The sequence below is a fragment of the Diachasma alloeum genome, unplaced genomic scaffold, assembly GCF_001412515.2.
Source record: "Diachasma alloeum isolate Michigan unplaced genomic scaffold, Dall2.0 Dall_scaffold_00681, whole genome shotgun sequence".
In the NCBI taxonomy this organism is placed as follows: Eukaryota; Metazoa; Arthropoda; class Insecta; order Hymenoptera; family Braconidae; genus Diachasma; species Diachasma alloeum.
In genome coordinates, this window is record NW_021680813.1 from 252,701 (window position 1) to 268,576 (window position 15,876).

A 15,876-nucleotide genomic window follows, 5' to 3' on the forward strand; every position below is an offset into this window, starting at 1 on the left:
AGCAAAGATGTCAGACAAGATTGAACAACAGTGTTAATTCAAACAAGAATATTTTTGCAGCTGTTCCCTCCGAATTTTCTTGGAATTGAAAATTCGCAGAAATAATCCAAATAAATATCTCTCATACTTGGAGTATTAGTGTTTTGTGTGTTTTTATTTTCCTTTCTATGTACTAATAAATGAGTAGAGGTCGTGTTATCTGAAAAAAATGACGGATTGATGAGCATTCAGAGGACGTAGAGCGTCCCACCCATCTTCGCGCGTCGCGCATCCTCCCGCGCCCACCTGGTGGACCATATTTCAGCAACAGATTGATGGATTTTGATTTAAAAAAATGATAATTATTTATTACACAAAAAGGAACAACTTTTGTCATGAACATTTTCTTCTATTTGCCAATGTTTCCCATAAAAAAAAAATCATCAAAAAAACCACTTAATTTGTTTATAACTATTAATTGCACGCACTTACATAAAAAATACCACCGGATTAGGATTTCTCATACCCGAAAACATAAGAAAACACCTCAAAACCTTACCGCACTAGAAGTGCACACGGGAAGGGGGTATTGCGTGTGGACTATATGCAAAGAGCATTGGTAGTATCTCACTGCCTGCTAAATCATGCAAATACTAATAATGGCCCGACGAAGCATCGGTTAATTGGAATGTAAACACCAATTGGGTCTGGAGATCGTGGCAATGCGAATAAAGACAGTTATTAGGTGAGGGGGTGGATTTCTGCTTGGAGGAATCACTTAGTTTCACAGTCGTCTGTGTTAATTTCAGGCTCGCGGAAGCGCAGAATTTCTGCGCGACAGAATCCCCCTTCTCTTTGCTCTGTGACGTAGACGGAGACTTCATATATACAGTGAGCAGGCAGACGCGCGGGGTTCCTTGGTAATGAAAATCCTTTAGGGGCTCGTCTTTGGCACGTCATTGTCTCGCACACTCGGACAAATCGCTTGGAAGCTGCATGAGACACGCAGGCAAACTACTTCTTCTCTTCCCTCTCGAATGCACTTTAAAAGTGTTCACTAATTAAATACCAATAGCCACCGAGATGACCGTAATAAGACATCTATAGCTGTAGTTGAATTATTTCGATGGAACTTGAGAATGTAAAAAACCTCAGATTAAAACGGTATCGCTATCATTGACAACATTTAAATACCTTGGGGCATATTTGTGAATGCGCATCAGTCATGCCATTCTTCCGTGCCCCTGCTTTTTTCTACTCCCTCGTAAAGGTGAAATGCTCTGATCTTGCCGTAGGTCGCGTGTTGATGGCTCTTTATTAAGCCCAGTAGTCGTTCTGCTGTTAGCATAATGTGGACATGAAAATGTGATCGACAACCATGTCATAAGACGGTGGAACTATTTATTTTTTATTTTTGGTTCCACATGTATACCTTCTCGGGTTTTTACATTTTGTTCCCTTTCTTATCTGCGTTACCATGGGCCGACTTACTTTATCCCCAATTGCACCCCATTCGGGATTGGACTGCCAGGAAAACCATGGAAAACCTCATTCGTGCAGCCGGCCGATAATGCAGGGATTCCACTGTGTCATTGGTCACACTGACTCAATGGGCACAGTAGTTCTCTACATTCGTGCCTAGCGACTGTAGTCCCACGCGGTTAGGTGTGCCTAAGCGGACACCCATCCAAGTACTGGGCAGACTGAACGCTGCTTAGCTTGGATGACCGCCGGTGCCACATCCCCCGCTTGACCACTACAGCCACTGTGGAACTATTTTTTTGTGACCTGATATTCATTCATTTTGGTTGGCTTAGTTCCAAATATTTTTTTGTTCTATTTTAAAGGCGTCGCGATTGATGATAAAATAGAGACATCCGGTTGACTTTTAGTCTCAAATTCTTCTATACGTAACAAAAGCCTGGCTAATTAAGACTCTAATCACCTCGTTTTTTAATCTTGCTGTTCCGACATTGAATAGACCCGGGTTCCATACAGCTAAACTTTCTATGATTTCAATGGAAAAAAATATAGTTAATGATGGGAGTGGTGCATTCAATTCAAGATGCATTTCAACGACGGGTTATCATAACATAACATGCAAATAACACAAATATAACAAATAGAGGAGGCGGAGGAGGGAAAGAAGCGGTTTCCGTTTACGAAATCTGTCAGTGCAATGCGTTGTGAATGGATAGCCCGCGGGTAGTGTCCGGAAGCGACGCTTTCACAAAAATTAATCTCCCTCATCACGATGTTATCGAGCGCAGGCGACTCATGTTTGGGTATCCAGACGGAAGCTCGAATGCTGGGAATGGAAAGGGTTAAAAAATTGTTAAAAATATCCTGCCTTTGGTTACGTGAACCGCGAGGAAAATATTGATACACAAAAAATCGGATAATCGGAGAGGATAAAATACAGTACGTGTGAGATAATAACATATCGATTGCTCAAAGCAGATTGATATTGGCAAGATGGAGAGAATGGAAAACAAGCGTAACAAAAATGCTCAATGCGAAGAAAAATGTATGAATCGAAGAATAGACCAAATATATATGAGATTTATAAAGATAGACAATTTTCGGTGGTTATAGCAGATATATTTCATTTTCAGCGACACAAACTGATAGCCATCGTTTCTAATATTTGCGTGGGAAGAAAATCTCCTTGGTGGAACTGTGAAATAAGTGAGGAAAGAACTACAATTCGAAGTGTTATCTCTGTTGCAAATGATTATTTTCCTTTATTGATATGAACGAAATGAGTATGTTCTGAATGTTAATTTGATTCTAAACATTAAATTTCCGGACGAATTCATTGCATGATGGGTACCACGAAATTTTGTTTTTATATTCAATATCCTGAATGGAAATTAAACACAGTAGGCCTGGATTTAAATCAGTTTCAGATCTACTACTGGTCAGAATTTCTTGATTGGACTTTCGGATCAGGATCTGGTAAAATACGAAACGGAGTATCTGCATCTAATGTGGCGGAGTGACTTCCCATCCGATGCTAATCATGCAAATTCCGACTGAATTTTTATGGAATCTAGTACTGATCAGACAGATCGGATTCTAGCATTTTGGTCAGGCATGGATCAAAAACAAGCCTCCCATTTCTCATCTAATATTGATGAATGGTATTTTTTACTCATCAGCTTCTCATTCAAGTCTGACTTGAGTGTTCGTTTGGGGTGATACTCTGACTGAGTATATGGAACGCATCGGCCAGTTATGTGCAGAACAAAGGGTTAAATAATTCTGTAATGTTAGATATGAAATTACTTACTTGTATTAAAGTGTACATCACATTATTAAGTCGATCGAAAGTCTTTTTCGGCGAATGTCAATTCAAAATCCTAGGCAAATTCATTCATTAAGGCAGAGATAATGTTCGAACCCTGCACACAAAAAACGGTAAGAAAAAGGAAGCCCCTGCTCAGTCATTCTATCCTTTTCTGCCTAGGGCTTTAAATGATCCCGTTCTAGGGTTCTTTTCAACCGGAAAAATGACGAATTATCCATTCATTTGAATTATGTTATCTCTATGTGTCCCATTGTGAGAAACGCTAAAACATCCCGAGGAGGAATTTATGTGCCCTCATCATTTTTGTTTATATACCAATATTATTTCTCTCTCAATAGACATATTTTGAAATTAATCAGTATTGACTGATGAATAATTATGTGCTGAATAACACAGTAAATGTGTCAATTTTTAAATCAAATTCGGTCTATAAACCGAGTGAAAATTTAGTTCAATTTTTCTGAACCTAGATTGGATGCAGATCCAAGACTGGTTATTCAATACACTGGTTATACACTGGTTCAATAGATTTTCTCGATTTGACTGTCGAATTGAAATCTGGTAAGGAGCTGAGCAGAGCATCTGTGTCCAACGTGGCGGAATGAATTCCAATCCCATTCTGATTAGTTAAAGTCCGACGGAATCCGTACCAGATTCGATACTAATGGCATGGATTTGAACGAGTGTTAGATTTCTGTTTCGACTCATCAGTGTCTCATGCTAGGATAATTTGAGTTCCCAATTGGAGGCTCAGTAAATGAAAATTATAGTTCAAATATTTCTTGTTTCATTGAGGACATTTTTCATTATTCATTCACTCCATCGAAGCATATAAATTTAGATATAAAATGAACAATTTTCGACGGGAAATTCTTTTCATCTCTTCATTTAAATTTGCTTCATAGATTCGACTGAGTTTCATTTCAATGCAAGCTATTTCAAATCCACTTGGGAAAAAAAACATTTATTCATTCATGTACAGGGTTTAACAAGTCTACCTACTTAATTTTTGTTCAAATACCACCATAAACTTTTAAAATCGTTGAACTGTCAATTAACTTCCTAACGTAGAAAAATTTTCATTTATTGTGGCATCATTATACTATGCGGTGTGAAGTTCATTCAATGCGCATGATTGGGAAACACTATATGTATGTTGCTCTGACAGGGTGACTCGACCCACGTGGCACAACACCGTGTTGTCAGTCGCAGAGGGCCAGTCTTCCGGCGTATCTCACGATCAAGTCATCTCCCTATATTTTGTCGTGGCTATAATAGTTGCTTCTAGATTTCGTGAATCTTAGTTTTAGTTTGTGTAAAATTTTCATTGATTTATCAGAATAATTAGCTTTCTGCGTTTGGTGAGTGCAATTTTGCTATTTTTTCAATTGTCTAACAGATATTTTTCCTCTGATAATAAAACCGTGTTTTGCTGAGGAAAACACGGAATTGTCTCCAAACGTATTTCTCGATCAAAGTTTATAAATACTTCTGATTTTATTGTAAAATCTTGGAAAAAAGAAGAAATTTCTGCAACGATGTACCCAATTGTCATTAAACATACTATCAAACTCTGCAGAAATTCAATGATTCTACTGTAAAACAATTATCAGCAATAATTCAGTGCAACATAACACCGGAACTTCCAATAAATACATTTCACATTCAGTAGCGAGACGCTTGAACAGTGTGTTCCAAATGTTCACTCTTTGTTACTAATATATTCACCCCAATTACATGCCTTTTCACTGACTTCCTTGCCATGATTTACTAAAATTCCATAGGCTCATTAAGCTGATAAAAGATAGAAATTTACTATAATCAATCAGTAACAAACAGAAAAACTATTGATTTATTAATTTTCTTAAATGTCAATAAATGCTCATTTGCTCCACGCCAGCCACGACATGGTAGCTACTCTAAACAAACGAGCTGTGTTTGCACACTGAATATGCGAAATCGAATGAGGAGTGCTTTTATTTCTCGGCGTGCAATTCTGCTTTCGATGCGAACGTTTGCCGGTGACATTTCGATAAACCGCCAACATTCCGCGTTTTGTATTCTTCTTACATATATTCTGTAACAATGTCCTCACCATTCGGTTTGTTTATTCCACTCTATTCCAACCGAAAACTTCTCATTTGATGCTTTCGTTCAAACTTACATTTTCACAGCTTTTCATTTATTTCATCCTTTTACTATTTTGACGTATCTCTAAGGATAATTAAAAACATATTGTCATTTTAAAAAATTTGAGTGTACTGAGCATGGGAATCCATGAATAAAAGACAGCTAGTTGTTTATATTGGGATCCCATTATTGGATACGCGACTTTCGTCAGATATATAAAAGATTTCCACTTGAGGTTCATTGAAATCAAATGATGTCCATTTCTATCATTCCATCATATCATTTCTATCACTTCGTGCTTGAATTGTTTTCCACTACAATTAGTTGATCTCGTTAACGTAACGCGATGCTGAAAATCAATAATTGGCATCGATCAAACATTTGCCACAATTAAATTTCCGAACGTGACGAATAATTTTTCGTTGCCAAATAATTAAATCCCAATCAACCGTTTCCACCCAAAATAATTGAATATTTCTTTCCACATGAAAACCTCTATTAATTACACCTAGCTCGAATTAGTCAAGTGATCGAGATACTTGTTTCATGCTCTCCACATGACAAAACCGGTTCATCGCTTTTATACACTAGAAATATCTAAAACAATCTGACATCATTTATTGCTTAATGGGAGTGTATTAACTGTTAACTGTTAGTTTTATAGTTCGAGAGAGTATCTGTATGCTTCATATAGAGTAAAGTATATATATACACCCTAATAACTAGTTAATCATACTTTGCATCAAGAACACTATTCTGTACTGAGCACTAACTGAAATATTTTGAAATTTCCTACTGTTAGTCACTTAAGCGTGGGGCAGTCAACACAGCTCGCTGAGATCTCCTCATTACAGAATATCAAAGTTTATAATTGAAATTACTACCAGGACAATAATGCAATTTACTCACATGTTTATTTATCTATCTCGAGGGATATTACCCATAGCAGTCGAGAGGAGAAAACAACCCGTCCCTGCTACCAACTCTGTTAATTCCACTCGACATTTTCGATATTTTTCATCTTACAACGTCTATTGATAGGATGGAATTAAGATCAACGGGAGGTGATATTCCGATTCCTTTTATTTTGTCTACCCAGAGAGACACTTCAATTGTCTTGCCATGATAACAACAAAGTGTTAATCTATGAAGAGCAAATAGCTAAACCAATACCAAAAATAATTATCGAATATCTTGTCCAGAAGTTGAAGAAAAAAATTCCAAGAGCGTTTCCAGCTTTTTGTTTACATCAGTGACGCAGAATAATTATTATCCTCATGGAAAATAGGTGACATTCATACGGTATGAAAAAAGGAAAACATAAGTAAACCGAAAAAATTACCTTTTCTATGATCTGAGATAATCGAAAAGAATACCTAGTTTTATTCTATGTAATCCAATGAACATTTTCAAAGATAAAGTTTTGATGGGATAAACATTGTGGTGCAAGGAGCATTTCAAAGCCAAAAACACAAAATACTATTTTATACAGACGTACGCAATAAAATACGGAGTAAGACTTTCACATTTCATAATTTCTAATGTCCCCCATAAGAAATTATAAAACAACAATAGTGGCAAAAGTGCCTGAAATGATTGATAGTGCTTCTTTTTATCCTTCGAGACTTACATATAGAATTCTAGTAGAGGAGTTGAGTCTATGACCAGCGAAGCAGTGTTGACCGCGTTCTCTAAAGGGATGATTGATCATCGGAGCACTCCGCATCGGAGTTTCATGCACTGATAGAAAAACTGGAACGATTCAGTTAAGAAGCCTTGTTAAGAGTACTAATTGCTTCTATCAGTGTGTGGAGAAATGAACCCAACATTTAAGAAACAGGTGACAAGCAACGAAATTCTGATCCAAAATTTACGTGTCTTGAGTAATTGTTTTGTATTTCACTAATAAACAATTCCAGATTCAAGTTGAAATCCTTACAGCAGCGGCCAACTGTGGGCTCCACTATTAGACCTCTATTTATTTGGGAGACTCGTCATTTATAAAGAACCGGAGTATAGTAGTCGTGATTGTCAATGAATTGGAAAAAAACACACATCTAAAATAATAAAACTCATCGGTGTGATGCGAATGGAGGCGGAGGGGTGGTGGATTAGTGCGTCATTAGTGTTATGCCATAATAAATGCAATGAAAGTCCTATGCAAAGTTTCCAATTGTCAAATATAATCGGAAGTTAAAGGATTATTGCACGCGTTGCACTCGTTTCGTATTGCGTTCATTGGTATATCACCCTTAAGGATTTTCTACATGCACCGTAGCGGGGGGGTGTGCGGGTATGGAGGGGTATGACTTTCGTAAGTGTTCCAATCCCTGAATACGAAAAAATCGAGTTTTCAATTACGTCGTTGAGGTGCTATTTGGCGACTTTACTGGAATTAATATTTTTTTAATATCATATATTCATCACGGCAATACGTCAATTGCATTAGAAATTTCTTATGATTGTATTTAATAATTGTTAAATAATAAAAATTCAGTCCGGAACAGAGGCAACGTCGCCCACTAGAAAATTTGGGTGAGACGTGTTGGTAACATTGGCTCCCCAGCCAATTTTTGCATTGACGGTGATATTCGAGGGAACGGAAAATGTTCAAAAAAATATTTTGTGGAATGTTGTGGAATATTTTAGTTCAGTGTATATGGAAATTCCTCTCCAGTTCTCTCTCAAAGTGCGCTCTTCTCACATAACCTCATCACTCGTCACTGGCCACGATGTCATCGATGTTACGTTTCAACGGGAAATGAGTCTCTCAAAAACAATATGACAGGAAACTTTTACAACGAAATACAGGTTTGAAGAATAGACCAGAAAAATCTGAGAAGAATGTTGAGAATTACCTCAAACGAATAAAAACTTCGCNAAGAATTGAGAATTACCTCAAACGAATAAAAACTTCGCACGTGAATGAGTGTTTAACAAGATAAATAAACGTTCATCGTACTTTCTTATATTTTCCACGAAGTATAATTTCTTTCATTCATAACTTCGTTTACAGATTTTATCCGTTCACCTATCCACGGATCAATAAAAATACTATACACTTTTGTATTTGGCGCGTTCCCATTTATTTCTACAACTGTTGCGACGCTGTCGCATGTTCGAGCTGCGCGCGCAGGAATTTCGGTCGACGCAAAATGTTCAATGTTTTTTTAACTTTTCGTTCCGAATTATTGATCTGATCGATTTAAAAAAATATAGCGATTGTGCGTTTGATCATTTTTTAACTGTGTGCAAAGTTTCATTACGATAGAAGCATTTCTCCGACTTTTTTCTAGGATTTTGTGAATTCCCCATAAGAACACGGGTTAAATTGCTTTTTGTAAAAAAATCATAACTTTCTTCTGGGTTATCAAAAAAATCTGGAATTTTTCATACGGTTCTGTAATAGATTGGAGAAGCTTTAAAAAAAAATTTCATCAATTTCTTATATTTTTGAGAATGCATGTAGAAAATCCTTAAAGAGATTCCACAATGAGTGCAATGCCGGCTTGCCGCAACGCTTGCATTCGTCGAAATAATCCGAAAATAGTTGAATAATTGCTCGCAATAATTGCAATGCTTAATGCTGCGATGCGTTTATTGTGTATGAAATCCGCATCAAAAAAGGTAAGATGACATAGAGACACCACTACAAAATCACAACAAGTGAGGTAGGACTCGGTACCGCTATGTATCAAGAAACGCAGTTGCATTCCCTTGCCAAGAACGGAAATGCTACATAGAAAGGATATAAAATGATTTCTTACTGTCGAAACATTAATTTTTAATACGAGAAAACGGAAAATATATGGATGAAAAACCATATGTGCCACACTTAAAAATTTATTGTTTAACATTGCAATTTTGAAAATAGTATTCCAATACTGCAGAGAATTTTGTGATAGATTGACACCGATCGGTGTCCCAAGAAGTCCACACCGGATTTTCTACTGTTTAAAAATTTTTTTTAATGAAAAAAATTATTTTTCGAACGGTATATTCACGTTGTATATTATCTCCAGGGCTATTTACTTCGGTCAACCTTAGATGTTTACAAGATATAAATTATATAGAAAGCGGGATACTGCATGCTATTCATCAGCTTATCGGACCTCTATATGAGGGAAACAATCAAATAATTATCAATGCACAAATGGAAAAATTCGGAGTCATGCAGATTTAAACTCAGGTGAGGAATGATCCCACATCCCCAGTTTTCCTGTCTGGTACTCTAACCAATTAAGCTACCAAGGTATACGATATGTATAACTTCTGAAATTCGAACAAGCAACCCCAGTAGTTTAATTGGTTAGAGTACCAGTCCGGCAAACTGTGAATGTGAAATCATAACCCACCTGAGCTCAAATTCGTGTACCTCCAATTTTTTTAATTTGCGCTGTTAGGGATGAATCTCTGGATTCTGCTATTTGGAGATACATCTCCCTACAGTGGGTAGATACTGGAATCCTGGTATATTAGTCGGTAGAAATAGAGTTATTTATTAATTCAAACTAACTCATCGTTATCCTGAAAGGATAAATATGAGGAATCTACAAAGATGATACAAAATAAGTATTATGCTTGATTTACGTTGACGACTGAATTCCCGAATCCTCGTCAGTTCAGTTTATATAATAATTAAGCGGGTCATGTCATGACGCTGGTCAGTAGTGTTGCACATGAACGCTGAATTAGTAAAATAATGAGTGAAGCAAGTTGAACTCAATTCATTGGTCAACTTCTTCACTTTTTCTTTTTTTTTTCTTCCGGGGCATAACAGCGCATTGATAATTATTTGATTGGTTCTCTCATAGAAGGCCCAATTTGTGCATTGATAATTATTTGAATAGTTCCATTATAGAGGTCAGGAAAGCTGATGGATCGCATATAGCATCCCGCTTTCGATGTAATTTATACCTTAAAAATATCTACGGCTGACCGAGTAGATATCCCTGGGGATAATGTGAAATTTGATTTATGTAGAGATGTTTCGACCAAATATATTTTACCTCCAATATAAATAATTTTTACCAAAAAAGATTCATAATTAGCCTCTACGTTTTCTTGTCCCATTTTGCTCTCCCCTTCCCTACTTAGAAAAAGTAAAAAATGAAAAAAAAATTTTTCACCTGGGGCCAGTGTCAGACCTGGGATTTTTTCAGGGGGAAAGTCGACTTTCGGCAAAATCGAATTTTTCCGCCGAGTGAACGTTGATTCCGTATCTACTAACGATTCTGATGCTAATGAAACCCTCGGAGGGCGCGAGAGATGTCGAAATAGAGAATTTGAATTTTTACCCGGGATCCAGGGTCAATATATTCTACATTTTATAATGAATTAATAAAAAAAAAACCCAGCACGATTTGTGTTCTTAATCTGCTGCATTACTTGAATTTTTACCGCCTTCTCTTATTATCTAGATAATTCTACTACAGACTCCATCTGACGGTCAACTAGAATACTCTCAATTCACATTCCAACTGACAGTTTTCAATGTTTATATGATTTCCTCAACTTCTATTCGTTAAATAATTGAGCGAAAAACTCGCGATAGGTGTGGCAAAAAATTGTATGTGCCACGCGGGAGTTTGCGATGACATTTCGACTCGGGGTTATCTTGCCCGAGCCTTCGGCTAGGGCAACATAACCCCCTTGTCAAAAATGTGATCGCAAACTCCCTCGTAGCATAATATACTATTTGTCAACGATAACGAGAATGATATTTACATATTAACAAATTGCATTAGTTAATAATTCTTCCTTTTGATAATTTCCTCATTCTGGAACGCAACTCGAGATGCTTTCCTCTTGTGCGCAACATGCTCATCGTCAGGCGAGTCGTACAATCTCCAGCAGTAGTCCGTCAGCATTTTCAATGGAGATTTTGAGGGCCACAATCTCCTCAGTTCAACCATACTCGTCTTGACTGAATTACACAGCCATATGGCAGCCATTACGCGTTAGTCGGTCGCCTCTCATCCGTAAATCAAAAGTATTTGCGAAAAAAAGTGAATTAATGATTAAAGAAACGCAACGACATGTCAGAATAGGATGACTTTTCCAAACACTTATGTCAAAAAATAATAAACGTTACACGTGTGAAAAATTGAAAATATTCAATTACTAAAGAATAATAGGCGGGACGTCTATAATTATTCCATCAACCGACAACAAAAATGGAATGTTATTCGATTATATTATGAATAATGTCTGAAAATAGTTATTTTCAGTGATCAGTAGGATATGTAAGAATTATTCAATTACGAACAAGCAGACGACCGGAAGCATGCAGCCATAGATTTTTTCAATCAGTTTTGCATGCATTGATCGAGGTCGAAGCCATCGATAAGTAATTCAGAAATAAATTGTTTCAAAAAAACTCATGACCGGATAAGGCTGAAATTTCGTAAAGAATTTGTATAAAGTATTACTATCTATCCATCATAATCTCAGTTTTTTCAGAATGGTTTCAGTTATTAACATTCAATATTTGAAAAAGTAACCTTCACGAGGGTGTCGGTCAACAACCACACTTACACACATCTTCGTCAAAATTTATATTTTTGTTTCAGACTCATACACGATATACATCATCATATCACGTGTTTAAAAGCAAAAGGTCATATATGCTAAAAATGGCCTTCTCCGGCAAAAGGTCGTATCCGCCAGAATATATGACCTAATGCTCTTAGGAAACCGACCAAAATGAACAGTTTAGTTACCAATGGAGAAGGGATCTTTTACTTTTGATGAAGTTAGAAAAATGTCTCACCTAAAGCGAAAAGGTCGTATATCCAATTTTACAGTTTGTTTGCACTTCGATATTTCCATTCTTTTTGAAAATGTTTCCTCCAATTTTACTCATTTATTATTACAGAAATTAGAATATCCTCCTTGTCATTGAGAGAATGAGAAATATAATTCCTTTAAGCGTCGAATAATAATGCGCCCATGAATTCACGATTGTTAATCATCATAATCTGAAGAACTTTCCAATTCCAAATGATAAATTTACAACACCCCCCCCCCTCTTTGCAAAATCCGCCCTCCTTACATCTGAAATTTCCGATATTTGAGCATCCCTCTCTATATATGAGGCACTTACACCCTTTGAATACCTCGGCCGCAATTTTTTAGTTCAATCTGAAAATTTTCTGAAATTAAAAAAAAATCAGCATTGGTTTTAGAAGATTTTTGTTCTTCAAAACATTTTTCAAAATCGTTAGTTTTTTTGATACCATCAAGGATAAAGCTTAAGAATTGGAGTTTCGAAAATCGAGAAACTAGTTTCTAATGCTAATCCACTTTTGTTTCTCTGCGCTGTACCTGCCTCTTCCATTTAACCCTCGAGAGTACACGGGATTCTTCCGATCACTGTTCTGTTGAATCCTTAAAAATAAAGATCGCTTCAGTTCCCTAATTTAGATTTTTTTTTCGGAGATACGTTCTTCTGTTACGAATACGTAATACACAAGCGTATCTTGAAAGTGTTATACAAGGGGTGATTAGTGCACAAAAAATGTTTGAAAAATAGAAACATTTTGGGAGTTTTTACAATGTTCCGAAATAGACGAATCTGAATTAAAAATGAAGATACGCTATTCACACAAATGATATTATTAAGTTGCCGATATAATTATTTGACCATAATCAAAGACAGCGATAACTTCAAGTGCCATCAACTGGAATATTGAAGGTATAACTTGTCCACGGAACTGGAAATAAAAAAATCCCAAATTTTGTCGTTACGATTTTTTCCTTTTAGGTCAATCTCGATTTCTGAGGACAGAAATTAAAGGCAAAAGGTCGTATATGCAGTTCACCATTAATCTGAAAATATAGGTATTATAATAAGTTTCTCCAGTATTTTCACACAAAATTGTAGAAAAAATGAGTGGAGATACGACCTTCTCACTTTAAGAAACCCGGGAAGTATCTTTTTGGCGTTTATGACCTTATGCTTTTAAACACGCGATATACATCATTATATACATTGTCTCGAATCGAAATTCGAAAATTTAGAAATTGAACGATGGCTATACTTCCATTCGGAAGCGGAAATGTTTCCAAAAGTAACAAAACGAATCAACGCATATTAAAACAACATTTTCTTAAAAACAAGTTTGATCCACACGCCCTGATGAGCGCTCAAAATCATGAATTTTCCATGTAAACTCCTCATTTAAGAGGAGTTTCCTCCTCTATTTTCTCACTGATTCTGGAAACAGATCATACTTACATATTTGAATCACCGGGCAACAAACACTCGAATAGCATGTTCCTGGTAAATTCCTTTGGACTCATTGCCATTCCAATTTTAGAAGCACTTTATCCACAGTATAAACTTGGTGTTCAACTCTTTCCGAAATTCCGTGTGACGAAGAATAACTGTTGTCTCAATTGATACACTATCAATCAGAGCGGGGGGTCGTACTACCGGGACAACAGAGTGGGGATTAAATCCACAAGCTGACAGGAAAATTCATAAAATACTTCTGACAATGCAGATGAAATAGTTTTGGGGGATGACAATGAATGTACCGCTTTTTCAGTGGTTTTCTGAAATCAGCATTTTTTTTAAAAAGATTTGGAGTTTCTTGCTGTGAATTATACTATCGGGAGAATTCATAAAGAGCTAAAATGTAGTGAATATTGAGAATAAAAACCATTGCTTTGAAACATTGCTTATCATACATCAAACCTATGTGAAACCTTCATTAACCCTCTAATGGTCTTAAAGTTCTCTCCACGTCGCCGTTTCTCGGTAAGAGCGCGCAGTCCTTTCTCCGAGCCTCAAGTGGCCTTTCGGGGCTAAAAAGCATTAGAGACTGCCACACTCAGACTGTTGCTAGAAGAAATATGCAGATAATGATTGCGGAAAGAGGATCCGAATTCTTCCTATTCCTGAACATTAGTTCGTTTAATGTGTTCCTTGCAAATGGAGGAGGCGATTCTGGCAATTTTAATATAAAACACAGAATCGAATGGGTTTAATTTGATCTAATTTGAAAGATAAATTTAGAAGAGAATATAATAAAATAATACAACATAATTTTATTTCAACCGATCAAATTCCCGGCCAATTTGTAAATTCCCGGGCTCCCTCCTTGGTGTGTGTAGTTGTATTGCAGTGCTACCAACTCCGTAACAACAAAATGATAAAGTGATCCCATTGATATGCGCGTAATTTGGTAAATATTGGTTGGAATAAAAAAAATAGTTACATCAATGAGAAGCTGGTCGATTTATATCATGTAACTAGGATTATTTTTCATGTACCTTGTCACATTTGTATTTTATTCAATGGATATGTGTCGGAGGTAGTGGAGGGGGTAGTTGCTTCGTGTATAGATACACGGCAGCGTTCGGCTAGTTTTGCACAGTCAGAGTCAACACTTTTTCTTAACCGATACGCTGCCGCGTATCTCGATACTGAAATCAAGAATAATATACTTGAATCAAGTACACAATATACTCGAATGAAGTGTATTATATACCAGATTCGACAAAATATACAAATATTCTTGATTGTAGAATATGTACTTAATGCAAGTATATTTACCGCTTAACTTCACGCACACCGAGCTGAAAACCATCGCTTTACGCACACGGATTCGTTCAAAAAACTAAACTTTTCACGCAATTATCACAAAAACACTTTTTGAGAAAACAACAACAGATAAAACAGCGCATCAAAAAACCTCTTGACGCAACAGTTCGTGCGTGAGGCATACATCCATGATTAACATTACAAATACTCCTAACATTTTATCATCATATCCCACTCCCCCTGTAACACAAAACCAACGATACACCAGTCACTGGTAATGACACGTAGCCCCAGGTAACAATCTATATAAACTTGCTCACCACGGTACCAATAGTCTCGGGCCTGGTCCCTACGCAATGCTTCGTGTAAATCTGCGCTACCCGTGGAATGAGGCTGACCTTGGCATTCTCGTACACATAATCGCGAGTCAAGACACGAAAAAATATCATATTCTCATCTCTCTTTGGTAGTTACAAGAAACGAACAAAAAAACCTCCTTTATTTTTACAGCATTGGTTTCTTGTCGCCAGTGCTGAGGTGAATGCTCACAGCATCTTCCCAAGGGAATAAATATGAATTCCTAACTAAAATTGAAAATGGCCTGTAGAAAAATTAGTGGGAGAATGAAAATAAGTAGGAATAAATTATACAGTATTTAATATAATTATAAAAGAAAATATTGTAGTATCCTTCAGAAAAGGGGCGAGTTATGTGGAAGTGTATTCTCAGTATTCTCAAACTTTCGCGGTCTACGGTCATCCGAACGTTGATTTTTCAATCATCTACCCAGATATTGATTCCTCTTTTCCATTCTCCTACCTTCACCTTCAACCCTTGAAGGACTAACGAAGAACCTCAATAACCAACTCTTACATCGGTCATAAGCCGTTGAACTGATCTTCACTAA

At 36.6% G+C, this 15,876-nt stretch overlaps 1 long non-coding RNA gene across 1 annotated transcript in view; it reads left to right on the forward strand.

Annotated features, from left to right (window-relative positions):
• LOC107044119 overlaps positions 1-3,226 on the forward strand; it is a 10,964-nt gene extending 7,738 nt beyond the window's left edge. Inside the window, exon 3 of the long non-coding RNA XR_001461298.1 lies at positions 2,883-3,226. This is a non-coding gene — a long non-coding RNA (uncharacterized LOC107044119). The remainder of the gene's footprint in view (positions 1-2,882) is intronic.
• Positions 3,227-15,876: the final 12,650 nt, after the last annotated feature.